The sequence below is a fragment of the Plutella xylostella genome, chromosome 14, assembly GCF_932276165.1.
Source record: "Plutella xylostella chromosome 14, ilPluXylo3.1, whole genome shotgun sequence".
Taxonomy (NCBI): domain Eukaryota; kingdom Metazoa; phylum Arthropoda; class Insecta; order Lepidoptera; family Plutellidae; genus Plutella; species Plutella xylostella.
Genome location: NC_063994.1, coordinates 8,021,099 through 8,033,688, shown reverse-complemented (window position 1 = coordinate 8,033,688; position 12,590 = coordinate 8,021,099).

Here is a 12,590-nt window from a genome sequence, read left to right as displayed (position 1 = left end):
CGCTTTGCATAAGTTAGCAGCCACTCACCAAACCTATTTTAAGTTATTGATAAAAATGTCTATTATCAGGGAAAAATATTTTAAAAAATCTAAACCATGGGGTTCTTGAGATATTAGGGTTCAAAAGTAAATTAATTAAATATATTTTTTTCGTTAAATAAGATTTTGCTGAATGGTACACGCACAAATAAGTTTTATAATCTAAATCATGGGATTCCCAATTCATAGCGCATCACAAAATGTATTACATGATTTTATTTATGCAAATAATATCATTATTATTTTTGCACATTTCACACTCAGAAACCTATTTTTATAAAGAGACCAATTTCAAAAATTATTTCATTCTATTCAAGTTCCCGTTATCCCGAAGTAACATAAAATACTTTTTAGCCAGGAATTCCCACGGAAACACTTTTAAAATCAATTTTTAGCTCGAGGGTAACATCTAGTACAGTAGAAAGACTTGATCTTTCAGCACCTATATCTTCGTTCATGTAATCTTTCATGTTCGTATCTTGTAACATGTCTCATAATAATAAAATTAATACCAGTATATGCTGTAGTCACGGACTACACATCAGTGTATGTTTCATCAATGGCCGCTCTGGGTCATGGCGCCATAGAGAAATGGCCATTCTCCTTTTCTAAGTTTTTTCTTGTCTTGACTTTAAGGTTCTAAATTGTCTGACTCTCTTGAATATACCATTCACCCGATCGGCCTCCACTCAGAACAATGAAATTAATGTACTCACTCACTGCACAAGACACTAAACCTGTCTTGCTCGTCGACTGTTCCGCCACCAGGCAGGGTGCGCGGTGCGCCGTCGCGGGGGCTCCTCCTCGGCTCCGCAGCCGCAGCTCGTCCTCGGGGTTGCCGCTCCCCGCAGGTCTCCGAGTGCATCCAGGCTCCTTCCTCCGCTCCCGTTCAGGCACAAGCACTGAGCACTTTTCACAAACTTTTTAGCCGACGATAGCTTTATTACCAGCACCATAGGTAGCTTTATTCGACTCGTATAAGGACCATGAAAAATCGCAAGTTTGTCCGGCGGGGTTCCCTACGCAATTTCGAAACCCTATTTCTAGAAATTCGTTTCCAAAATGACGGTTTACCGATAGATTAATATAGCGAATACTTGTTTCCCTGATTGCTTAGGTACTCGACGACCTTTTTACCGATGGTTCGTTTTACCGAATTTTATTATCTCGATAGTCAATTGAGCCGTGCTTTATATTCTCGAAATACTATTAGAATCGGTCAGAATTACTATTATTACCCGACTGCCGAAGGAGGAGGGTAATGTTTTTCGATTGTATGTATGTATGTTTGTCTGTTTCTTTGTTCCCTCCTGTAGCCTAAACGGCTTGATAGATTTTGATGTATGAGGTATCGTTAAGAAGCGTATTAATAGCGTGATGATTATAGGCTATGTGAAGTTACATTAAAATGTACATAGCGCCCTCTACAGGACATAATGTGATAATCGAAAAAATATTTTCCAACTATGCCGTGTGGGGTATCAAATGAAAGGGCTTGATTTTCAAATTACAAAAATACAGTAATGAATGAATCATATATTTCATTGACACGGCTTATTAGAAACCTGACTATTCCAAATATGAATTACACCCTCTGTAGAGGTTTATAGCCCTAAATATGCCATAGATATGCTACTAAATAGATAACACAGACGATAGATATCAATACCAATTAGTTACAAATAAGCCTAATAGAGGTCGTTGCCAGCGCCTCTGATAGCGATTGAACACCCTCTAGGGGTTAAATAGTCGGCTTTCACCCCGTGGATAACAATATACTATAATATCGCTCCAGCTGTTGTAAATATTTACGGCCTTACCACAAACACTTAAACAGTATTTAACATATGTTTAGCGCTGTCAAACGCCTTTAAAATCTGTCAAATTTCGTTTTAAACACTAGTTAAACAGTGTTTAAAGTTTTTTGTGGTAGCATAGTTATTTTCAAAGAAAAACAAACACAACAAAGCCCTACGTACATTAGTATAAATTCGCCAATTTCTCAAAGAAACCAAAGAAAGAGGTCGCCATCAAATGACCTCGTGCAAATGGACATAATAATGTTCAAATTGCTGGCCATAAAAAACTACGGAACCTTTCGCCCTTAGGGTGCTTTTCCACAGAAGTTATGAAACCTAAGCTACGAAATCAAGGCTGAGTTTTAGGACTCAAATAAAATAGAAATTTCCAAACGATTACAAATAAAAATTGTTTTAATTAAAATCACATCTGTGTACCCGTCTACAATAAAATTAATTTTCATACAATAAATTTATCGGATAGGTACGCATATTTTCTGCTGAGGTCTAACGAGAAATCACTCCATAATAGCTAAGTTCAACTTGTTTCATCATCATCACGACCCATTACGTCCCCACTGCTGGGGCTCGGGTCTCCTTCCAATGAAGGAAGGGTTGAGGCCTAGTCCACCACGTTGGCCTAGTGCGGGTTGGTGGACTTGTCTAACCAATGCTATATCCATATGCATATATGGACATATGGTAGACGGACCAATTTATGATACTAGTGATGTATATCAAATCTAGGACCTCCGGTGTAAGGGTACCCTTAGTCCCTCGGAATAAGGAGCAATGAGCACGATACTGTGTGTTAATGCGAGTGAGATCCAGTGGAGATTCTACGAGTATGTCTTCTGGTTTTATTTTATCAATCGGTATGTATTTCCCATAGAAGGAATAAACCCATTGTAATTAGTTATATATACTTGCGAGCAATAATAAAGTGACATAACACCAAATTATTCCTGAACGGAAAAATAATACTTATAGCGCATCGGAATATTACCAACTTAAAAAAACGTAAATTAAATGAGTGAGTGGAACTTTTCCAGTGTTCGCGATATTTAGATTTTCTCCCGAATTCATAGAACGAACTGTCAATTTACAAGAGGCTTGCAAGCTTCATAATATCATGGATATACAGTTTGTATACTTACATGTAATGTAAAAAGGGTATATAGTCAGCCGAAGCGTGAATTTCCAAAATCTGCATTTTGCCAAGAAAGAGACCCTGAGTACATATCCATTGATATCCTAACTTAATATTATAAATGCCAAAGTAACTGTGTCTGTCTGTCTGTCTGTCTGTCTGTTACTCTTTCACGCTAAACCTACTGAACGGATTTGAATGAAATTTGGTATACATACGGTCTAGACCCTGGGAAAGAACATAGGCTACTTTTTATCCCGGAATTACCACGGGAAAACTTTTTAAGGCGAAGCGAAGCGTGCGGGAACAGCTAGTATTACCTATATATACTTTCAGAAACGTCCTGTATGTAGGTATACTAATAATTCATTATGTTAGGTGTTATCTTATTTGTAAGGTGCCTTGTACCTAGGTACACTATTTTTCAATATGACCGACACGACAGTATCGCCATGAATCGCTAACAAGTTTGTCTAGCACTCAATATAATTATTCATGAATCGGATTTCATTAAAAGTTAGTGTTGCCTGCTCCTCGCTACTTCGAATTTTTATAATTTAGTTATGTGTTAACTTATTCCATTAAGTATGTATACCTAATAAAATCGTATAAGGTACAACGAAACGGAACGAAACCACTTACACTAAGAACTGGCGTTATATTTATGCGAAAGTGCACTGAATCTTTTTATCAGCACTGATATTCGGATTTTTGTCCCTATTGGCTTTAGCATTTCCGCGTCGCCATTTAACGAGTTCCGAGATAAAAAAAATTACAGGGCACTTAAGGCACAGAATAATAACTAGTACCAGTGAAGTGTAAGCTTAACTAGCGCCGCCAATAATACAAAATAAAAACTTCCGTTTGAAAGAGTTTTTCCCAAAACTGTCTACTTTCACGCATAGGTACTTCATGCTAATACCAATTTTTAGAACCTACCCTAATTCCCATAACTAGAATAGAATATAGAAACTAATGTTTAAATGGTCTAACGCCAGAAACGGTCGTTTTTAGAGCTTTTTACATACAAGATCAGATCATTCGTACAGGCACCAAAAATAGCTACATGACGACCGAATGGCGTAGTGGTTACTGAACCTGACTACTGAGCCGAAGGTCCCGGGTTCGATTCCCGGCTGGGACAGATATTTGTTTAAACACATATATTTGTTCTCGGGTCTTGGATGTGCCCGTAAAATGGCAATAGGCCCGCCCCCTATTACACTCCCGGGCAATGAAAAAGTTCCACTCACAAAATGCCGATACCAAACGATCCCAATTTTTTCTAAGATTTCATTTAGAATTGGAACAAAATATAACCTTTTTAGTTAGTAATATCCTGATTGTCTGTTAAATGTACTTAAATGTTGCAGAAGACGCAATTTAGCTAGCCTTTTCCGTTTAGAAGAAAGTTGGTGCTCTTCTCAGTGGAACTTTTTCATTGCCCGTGAGTGTACATTGGGACTAACAAAACACTCTGATGGCGAAAAGTGGGTGCAGCAATGCACCTCTGCCTACCCCGCAAGGGAGTGCATTAGTACAAGACGTGAGTGTGTGTTTGTGTGTGTGTGTTTTTTTTAAGAAAAAAAAGAGGCATTCATTGGCTATCTCTTTTACTGTCTGTACACAATTGCCCAATTAGATACCAAAAGAACATTTTGAATCCAGTTTCCCGATGTGTCTACATTTACACAACTGCACTCCAGAGGGCAAAGAACTAGAAAAGGGAAAATGTCCAATCAAGAACGTTCTAGAACGAAATCCCAGCATTTCCTGCACGTTTGCTGCCGGTTTCCAAAAGGCGATTTAAACATTAAAAAGCTTTGTAACTTTGAAGCTTTGTATCTGCTTAGGCTGCTATAAATATATTTTTTTTACGAAAGTTATGTTATTTATAAAATGATATCTCTGAATGTGACGACAGTAAGATTGATCTAAAAATCAATTTCCGTTCAATAATATCTACAGAACGTATGTCGAAAGTGTGTCTCTTTGTTGTATTTTTAAACCATATCCTTACTTTCACCGTTTAACAGCGGATCTAAGATCTATCTTTTTAACCAACGATTAGGTATCACCAAAAAGTCTTTCGGAATCTTGCCGTTAGTGTCTAAACAGACGGGGCGGTATAACCGAGTGTGGGTGTTCTATCAAACGGACGATTTTCAATTTCCGAACACTCCACGTTTTCATTGAGTAGCAGTACCTAGGACTTTTAAGGTTGTAACAGACTTTCCCGGACACTTTTCCGAAAATTTAACGTGACCCCTTATTGCATCCTATATGTATTTTATAGTTTGTATCCTTAGTACAGAAAAGCACCAAATTACTCCAAAACGGAAAAGGCTACCTTAAGTAGTCAGTGAGTGTACCTACCTATCATATAAGCAGCCGTCTGAAAGTTCGTTTCCACCGTCAAGCTAATTGTGTGCTATCAGTAGTAACTCTTCACGTTTCGACGCTGCATCATCACCGGTAGGATGCTACGTTGGATAATAAATTATTCTTCTTCTCTAATCTCTTCTTCAGACTGTGAGATCTCCCCACCATCCGTATCTTGGGCAGTCAGGGACTGGCCATAGAGAAAATAAGCTAATTCTTTGAAAAATAAAAAGATTTTCTCACCTCAAACCCCTCATTATTTTACATTTATGTTGGCTACGTTACACGCCTAATAAGGCGCAGTACTCGCATCGACGGCCGACGCGACACACGTTACACGTCGAGTTACGCGTCTTGTTGCGCGGAAAGTTGCGCTACCTCGTTCTGATGTTTGCACTCGTATTCGCCGTGGTCCTGGCACCTGGATTTAGTGGTGATAGTTGAAACGGTGCGTTTTCGTAGTAGCGTCTATAATACAAGTAATGATTGAATATCGTACTTAAAAAAAGCAAATAACGAGAGAGGCTAGCTGGCTATATAAATCGACAAACGTAAGAAGGTGAAGTAGCCGGCTAGTGACAGAATGGAATGAAGTGGATTCATTATTGGCTTACTAACGATTTATGTAGAGTAGAGAGAATTCATATTACTCGCATGTATTCATTTACAAGACACACTCATACCACACGCCACTAAATACTACAACATAGTCTTGAATCAAGGCCCGGGTACAGTTACGTTTCTACCAAGAACTTTCGGCAGCTGAATCGGAGCATCGCAACCACACAGGTACATATTGTAGGTAGTGCGGCGCCTTAACAAGATCGCAACGAACTTTGCGATGCGATGCACTCACCAGTTTTCGTGAGACGGAAACCAACCTCAATGAGGTCCTATTAGAGTTCAAAGTTACTCTTTGAGGGGGGGTACATTTACAGCTTGATTTGTTGTCATTCACAACAGTCGTTTATTTATTCTTCATTTGTTTTAAGCTTTATCCCGATTATATCAGACAGATGGACGGGTAATAAAGTGAACTTATAAGGCTCCGTTTTTACCTTCTGTAGTATGGTACTCTAAAAAGACACTTATAAAATGTTTTCAGAATGGCTAACAGTCGTTATTTAAACAAGAAATGCCCTGTAGGTTAGAACCAACTTTCTCAAGACAAGGAAGTGCAAAATTGTTCGCAATTTTCCGAGTACTGCTTTGAGTTTACTTAGACCATTTCCCGTAGGAACGTCTCAGTTGACACAGTTATTCAATAAATAATAAGTATGTGGGGACATCTCACACACGGCCATTCAACCCCAAGCTAGGTAGAACCTGTGTTATGGGTGTCGGATAGCTGATATATCTAAACAAATACGAGTACATAGAAGGATACATAGTAAATATAAATATCAACACCCAAGACACGAGTACAAAATATCTGTCTTTAAACAAATATCTGCCCCAGCCGGGAATCGAACCCGGGACCTTCGGCATAGCAATCAGGGTAACTAACCACTACACCATTCAGCCACCAATTAAATTTAAAATTATTTTAGTGGTAGTGGATATGACAAACCCATTTCGTCAAGCGCCTGGGTCTGAGCCAGTCGGTAAATTTGTTCTGTCTGCAGTCTGACAACCTTAGACAAGTAGCCGTTATAATGGCTGAATGAGGAAATTCGATAGAGTGTTGTGGCGCTCCTTAGAGGCCTATGGCCAGCAGTGGACGATTACGGGTTGATGATAATTAAAACAATAATGTCCTTATGTATGCGAGAATGATTGTACATTCATACTACGAATGATATCATCATCGGAACATGCATGAAATTTTTACGTAACTAACCAACCCATATATTCAGTGAATTAGTTGCAGCAGTAGGTGCAATTCAGTTTAAACTTTCCCACTTTGATTCTCAGAAGCGTACTACAGGTGATGCAAAAGTGGTATAATAAGCCGAAAGGGGGTGTATAAACACCAGTTTCCAGAAAGTTCCCTTGTTACTGGACACCAAATCTCAACTACATACGGGTACGGTTATTAGAAGCGGATCCTCCACAATGCACTTGTTTGCATTAATTAGCGTAGTTTACCGTACCTTTGTACACCACCAGATACTGAAAACTTTGAGTAAGTTTCGAGGTTTCAATTGTTGGCTTTGGTTATTTAAAACTCGGTATTTTGGCAATTTGGGGCTGCAAGAATATCCATAGCCTTCCATACAACTGCGAATTGAGTGTGACACTCTTACTGTCCCTAACAGAGCAACACGATGGTTGTATGGATAGATGTTGATATTGGATGTTGAGTTATAGTTAGTCTACTTTCAACAGATTTTCTTTCTTTTTTCTATACCACTGATCTACTCACTGACGTGTCTCTAGTAGTTCTCCCAGAAGGAGCCATTCTATCCATGTTCCATCTATAAACTTTGAGCGGGCTAAAGTTAATGAATAAAATACAACTACTAAAACAAGAATGTTCAAGGAGAGACCTTTGCCCAGCAGTGGGACACTAGAAGTTGAGGAAAAACAAAAAACAATAATCGTATATTTTTAAAGCAACACCATCTATCGGCATTGGTGTGAAACGTTCATTAAAAGCGTTGTTTTTGCCCCTCATTACAGGTAAGGAGGTCTAACGGGCCTGAACCCTCCGTTCTTAGCTGTGCCTCATTAGTATTTGAGTGCATAAGCTTTGTGAGCTAATTTCCTTCGAGGTTCTTGTACCGTTATGCAATATTCAAAAAGGAGCAATAATTTTGAAAGATAATATTGATCAGCATCATAGTCGCCACCTCGCGTCGCTCAGTGGAAAAAGAGGCAACCCCGACAATAACTGGGTCTATACCTCGTTTCAGCTGGGATGATTCCTGTGACAGGTCACAATTCCTCGAATTATGCATAAATACTATTGCGAAATCTGTCTCAATTTATTACACTTCGCTGGTTACGAATACAATAATACAACCCATACAATGTGTCGATAAGCAAAATCTATAGATTTAAATTATGGGATATAAAACCGTAAATCTAAAAACGTCCCCTTAACGTCACTGAAATGATATTAAGCTGCGTACGGACCGGCCCAACGAACACCCAACGATGGATATTTATCATACATATACAGTGGCAGATCGTAGTTTATTTTCTCTATGGGGCAGATTGCAGCAACGAAGGTCAACGAAACCCGTTCGTTGGCGTTCGTTTGGCCGGTATGTACGCAGCTTTAACCGAAAAGAGGTAAGTATAATAAACTAGCAATCAATGATCCTCAAACCGATCTGAATGTAAAGATACTGCGAGTACTATATTCATGATTGATGAGGGATAAAGGGATTGATGATGATCAAAATTTTGGTGGCAATGAAACGGACGTAAAGAAGAGGCGGCCGTCATACGTCAAGATAGCAAGAAGGCCGTTGTGGGATGGATTCGACCAAGCTCGAGTAACTTTTTACTCAAGAGTAAACTACCAGTTACTCGGGAGTTAGCAGATTTTGCATTCTTCCAAACCTGAAAGCAATGTAAGTAGCTAATACAAAGAATAAAAATTTACACCGCCAAAATTGACGGTTTAGCGCGCGAGATCCGAGAGTAATTTCGTAATGAAGGCAGCGAATCAGCTGATAAGAAAACCGTCATATGACATATAGGTAAACACATCTGTCAAAACATAAACAAAAGCACGTTAAAAGGCAAATGCTAAACAATTTCATCCAATCCATCAATCCATTCAAACTAAGTTGGCATGTTGTCATTTTTATTGCATGCTTTGAAAACGCAGCTATTTTTATTTTAGTTGCATAACAGTTTCGTTTCTCGTTCATTCAATTAGTCATGGTATAACTTGCTAGAATGCAAATGTACTTATCCCAGATATTAACTCTCGTGTTAATTTTATTCCAGTATAGTTATACCCTGGTATAACGTGATGTTTAGTCGAATCTACCCTAGCAGGATAGGACCGGGACGGAAGGCTTTCTTGAAAGGGGATTATGCCCAACAGTAGGCAATAAATAATTCGTACGAACCATCACACAGTACAACGTACTTGTGGCATCAGGTCGCGTGTTAATAATAATGTAATTGTGTTTCCGCCTTTAGGATATTTTATCGTGGCTATACACGGGTTCGTTTTCGATGTAGGTTTTAAAGTCACTATATCGCGATTCACCATAAATACAGCGCTGTGATTGATGGAACGCGCATTAAAGTAGTTTATCGACGTCGATAACGCACCCGTGTAGCGGCTGTAGGAATTCTATCCGTAGTCGAAATTACACTTGTGAAACGGACCTACAGACATAACCCGAAAAAATAGTATGCAAATTTCAAAAAAGGAATACTGTACGTACGAAACTTTTTTAATCTAAATGGCCAGTCGCTGGGGACGCTGCCTCTCGGATCGTTATTGCGATATGCGAATGAGGAGGTAAAGCAGTCAGTCGCAGTGAGTCAGTCGCTGACTTGACTGCACACGTGATACGTCACTCGAGGGGGCTCTTTCGTGCACCCCAGTAGACATGAATAGAATAGAATAGAATAGAATAGAAATATTTATTTGCTGAATATGGGTTTACAACAGTATTTTTAATTAAACTTTTTATATGTACCAACTAACTTCATTTGTTAATAACTTAAGTAGTAGTCACTAAGCACCTTTATTATTAGGCATGCTGTGTTTATTCTTAAGTAGGTAGTGTATTTAGCCCTATTATTTAAAAGTATGTGTGAATGTATCTGATACACTATCTGTGAATAAACCTTAATAAATAAATAAATAAATAAATACAATATTGGTTGTTTTACATTAATTTGGTTCCTACATATTCTGCCTGGTAAGGCTTGCAAATTACAATAAGTGGTATTACCACTCTCAAAGCGTGCAATAAATTACATTTTATTATAAATGATTAAGATAAAATTACATTAAATTAATACATAACTTACTTTATAAATACCTAATTAAACTTTTATCAGTCACATCACATGCCACATTTAAATAGTATTATGTTAAAATTGATACTAAATAATAATTAAATGTCAAATAAATTAATGTCATGCCATCATATACTCGTCTAGAGAATAAAAACATTTATTTAAAAGCCACTTTGTTAATTCGCATTTAAATTTTTTATAAGGCAAGCTTTTGTACTCAATTGGCAGTTTATTATATATCCTAATACACATTACATAAGCATTATGTTTATATACATCTACCCTAATCTTCGGTAATGTTAGTTTATATGGATCTCTGCGTGACCTCTCATTTGTGTCTGATTGCTTTTTAAACAAGTCCATGTGTTCTCTAACAAATACGCATACTTCTTTTATGTACATAGAAAATATTGTTAGTACTTTTAAGGATAATAATACGATGATGATCATAACATAGCCAATAAATCGTTCACTGCTGGATATGTACAGTAGGCCTATGGGCCTCTCCCAAGGAGCGCCACAAGACTCGGTCCTCGGCCTTCCTCATCCAGCCACTACCGGCTACCCGCCTAAGGTCATCGTTCCAGCGGGCAGGAGGGCGTCCCACGCTGCATTGCCTCCCAACGGTTATCGGCAGATAGGATGATGATGAATCAGGTTATAACCGGATCGGATTGACTATTGCATTAGGATCCCTGTTTATACAGGGTGTTGCAAAAAGGGTATACTAAGCCGAAACCTAATCGAACCGACCGAAACCGAAAATCACGAATTTTGAAATTCTGATTTTAGTTTCGGGCTTAGATGTACCATGCTGCACATGTAGATTTCGGCTTGGCATATCCTTTTTTCAACATCCTTACATGTACAGCCCCGAGTAGGTAACCTTTAAGTTGTATGCGCCGTACAATTCTAATTAGCAAAACAATAGCACTGATTGCTCCTAGATAGACACCTTCACTTAGAGCTATACCTACAATACATGTAATTATAGACGGTATCATGGCATAAGTCCCACAGTCAAAACCATATTAACATTTGGTTTTGTGGGATGTATGTAATAGCATAAGTTGTTTTCTTTGAATAAAGATTTATTCTATTCTATTCTATTCTAAAGTATCTAAAGTATAAAATAGGAAGTAGGTATTTTTGTTCTGAATTGTTTAGTGTTAAAAGCGCTAAAAGTAGAAGCTAAATAAAGTTACTATTTTTCTTATAGTTAAAATGTTTACTTACCCATGAATAACCAGCACCACCACCTGTTGTATCAATATTTTTTTCATGCGTCTCGTTCACATTTGAAGAAACTTTGTTGGTCACGTGACTTTTTACTATGAAGAATGAATAAATTTTTTCGCGAATTTTGAAATTCTGATTTCCTTTTTTGCTCGTAGATAAAACATGCTGCACATGTAGGTTTCGGCTTAGTATTATACCCTTTTTACAACACCCTGTATAAAGTTACGGTAAAATGGATTTTTCGCCCTGTAGCGTTCAGTAGCATTCAACCTACATAATATAGTTAGCATTGCTGATAGTTAAAATAAATGATTTATTGTTCTGGAAACGTGTTGCATGTCCACCAATTTAAATCCCATTTCGAAAATGAAAACAGGATTAAGTATCGTCAGCAGAATCATCGCAGAAAAAGCTATTATCTGTTTTTGACCAACATAAACATCGGCAACGTTCCCACTGATATACATATTATAACTGTCCTTGACGGGATATCATGACATCATATTTCAAGGTTCGTTTAGAAGAGTATGCACGTAGACTTTCACTACATATATAAAACAAAATAGCTTTCTCTGTCCCTTTGTTATCTTATATCTTTAAAACTACGCAACGGATTTTGATGCGGTTTTTTCTAATAGATAGACTGATTGAAGTTGGAGGTTTATATGTAGGTATAATAACAACCATTAAATTTAAAGATTTCCTTCGTGTATTTGGTATCAGCATTGCAACTTTGCGAAGTCGTGGCGGGTCACTAGTTATAAATAAGTTACGTTATCTATAAAAAAAAAGACTTGTACAAATATACAAACCACAAGAACATTCATAGAATGAACGCCCCAAAACCTACCAAAACGCTATTTTCCTTTCTTTCTTTCTTAAAATTTCCGACAATTCAGACAAATATCTCGTGTCCACTACACAGAACTCATCCATTATAATTATAACAGGGAGCACTTTAAATTAATGACGTTATAACATCGCATTTCCGAGAGGCCACTACATTAGTACGTCGCCGGGTGTTCGTGTGTACGGCTCTTTTGATT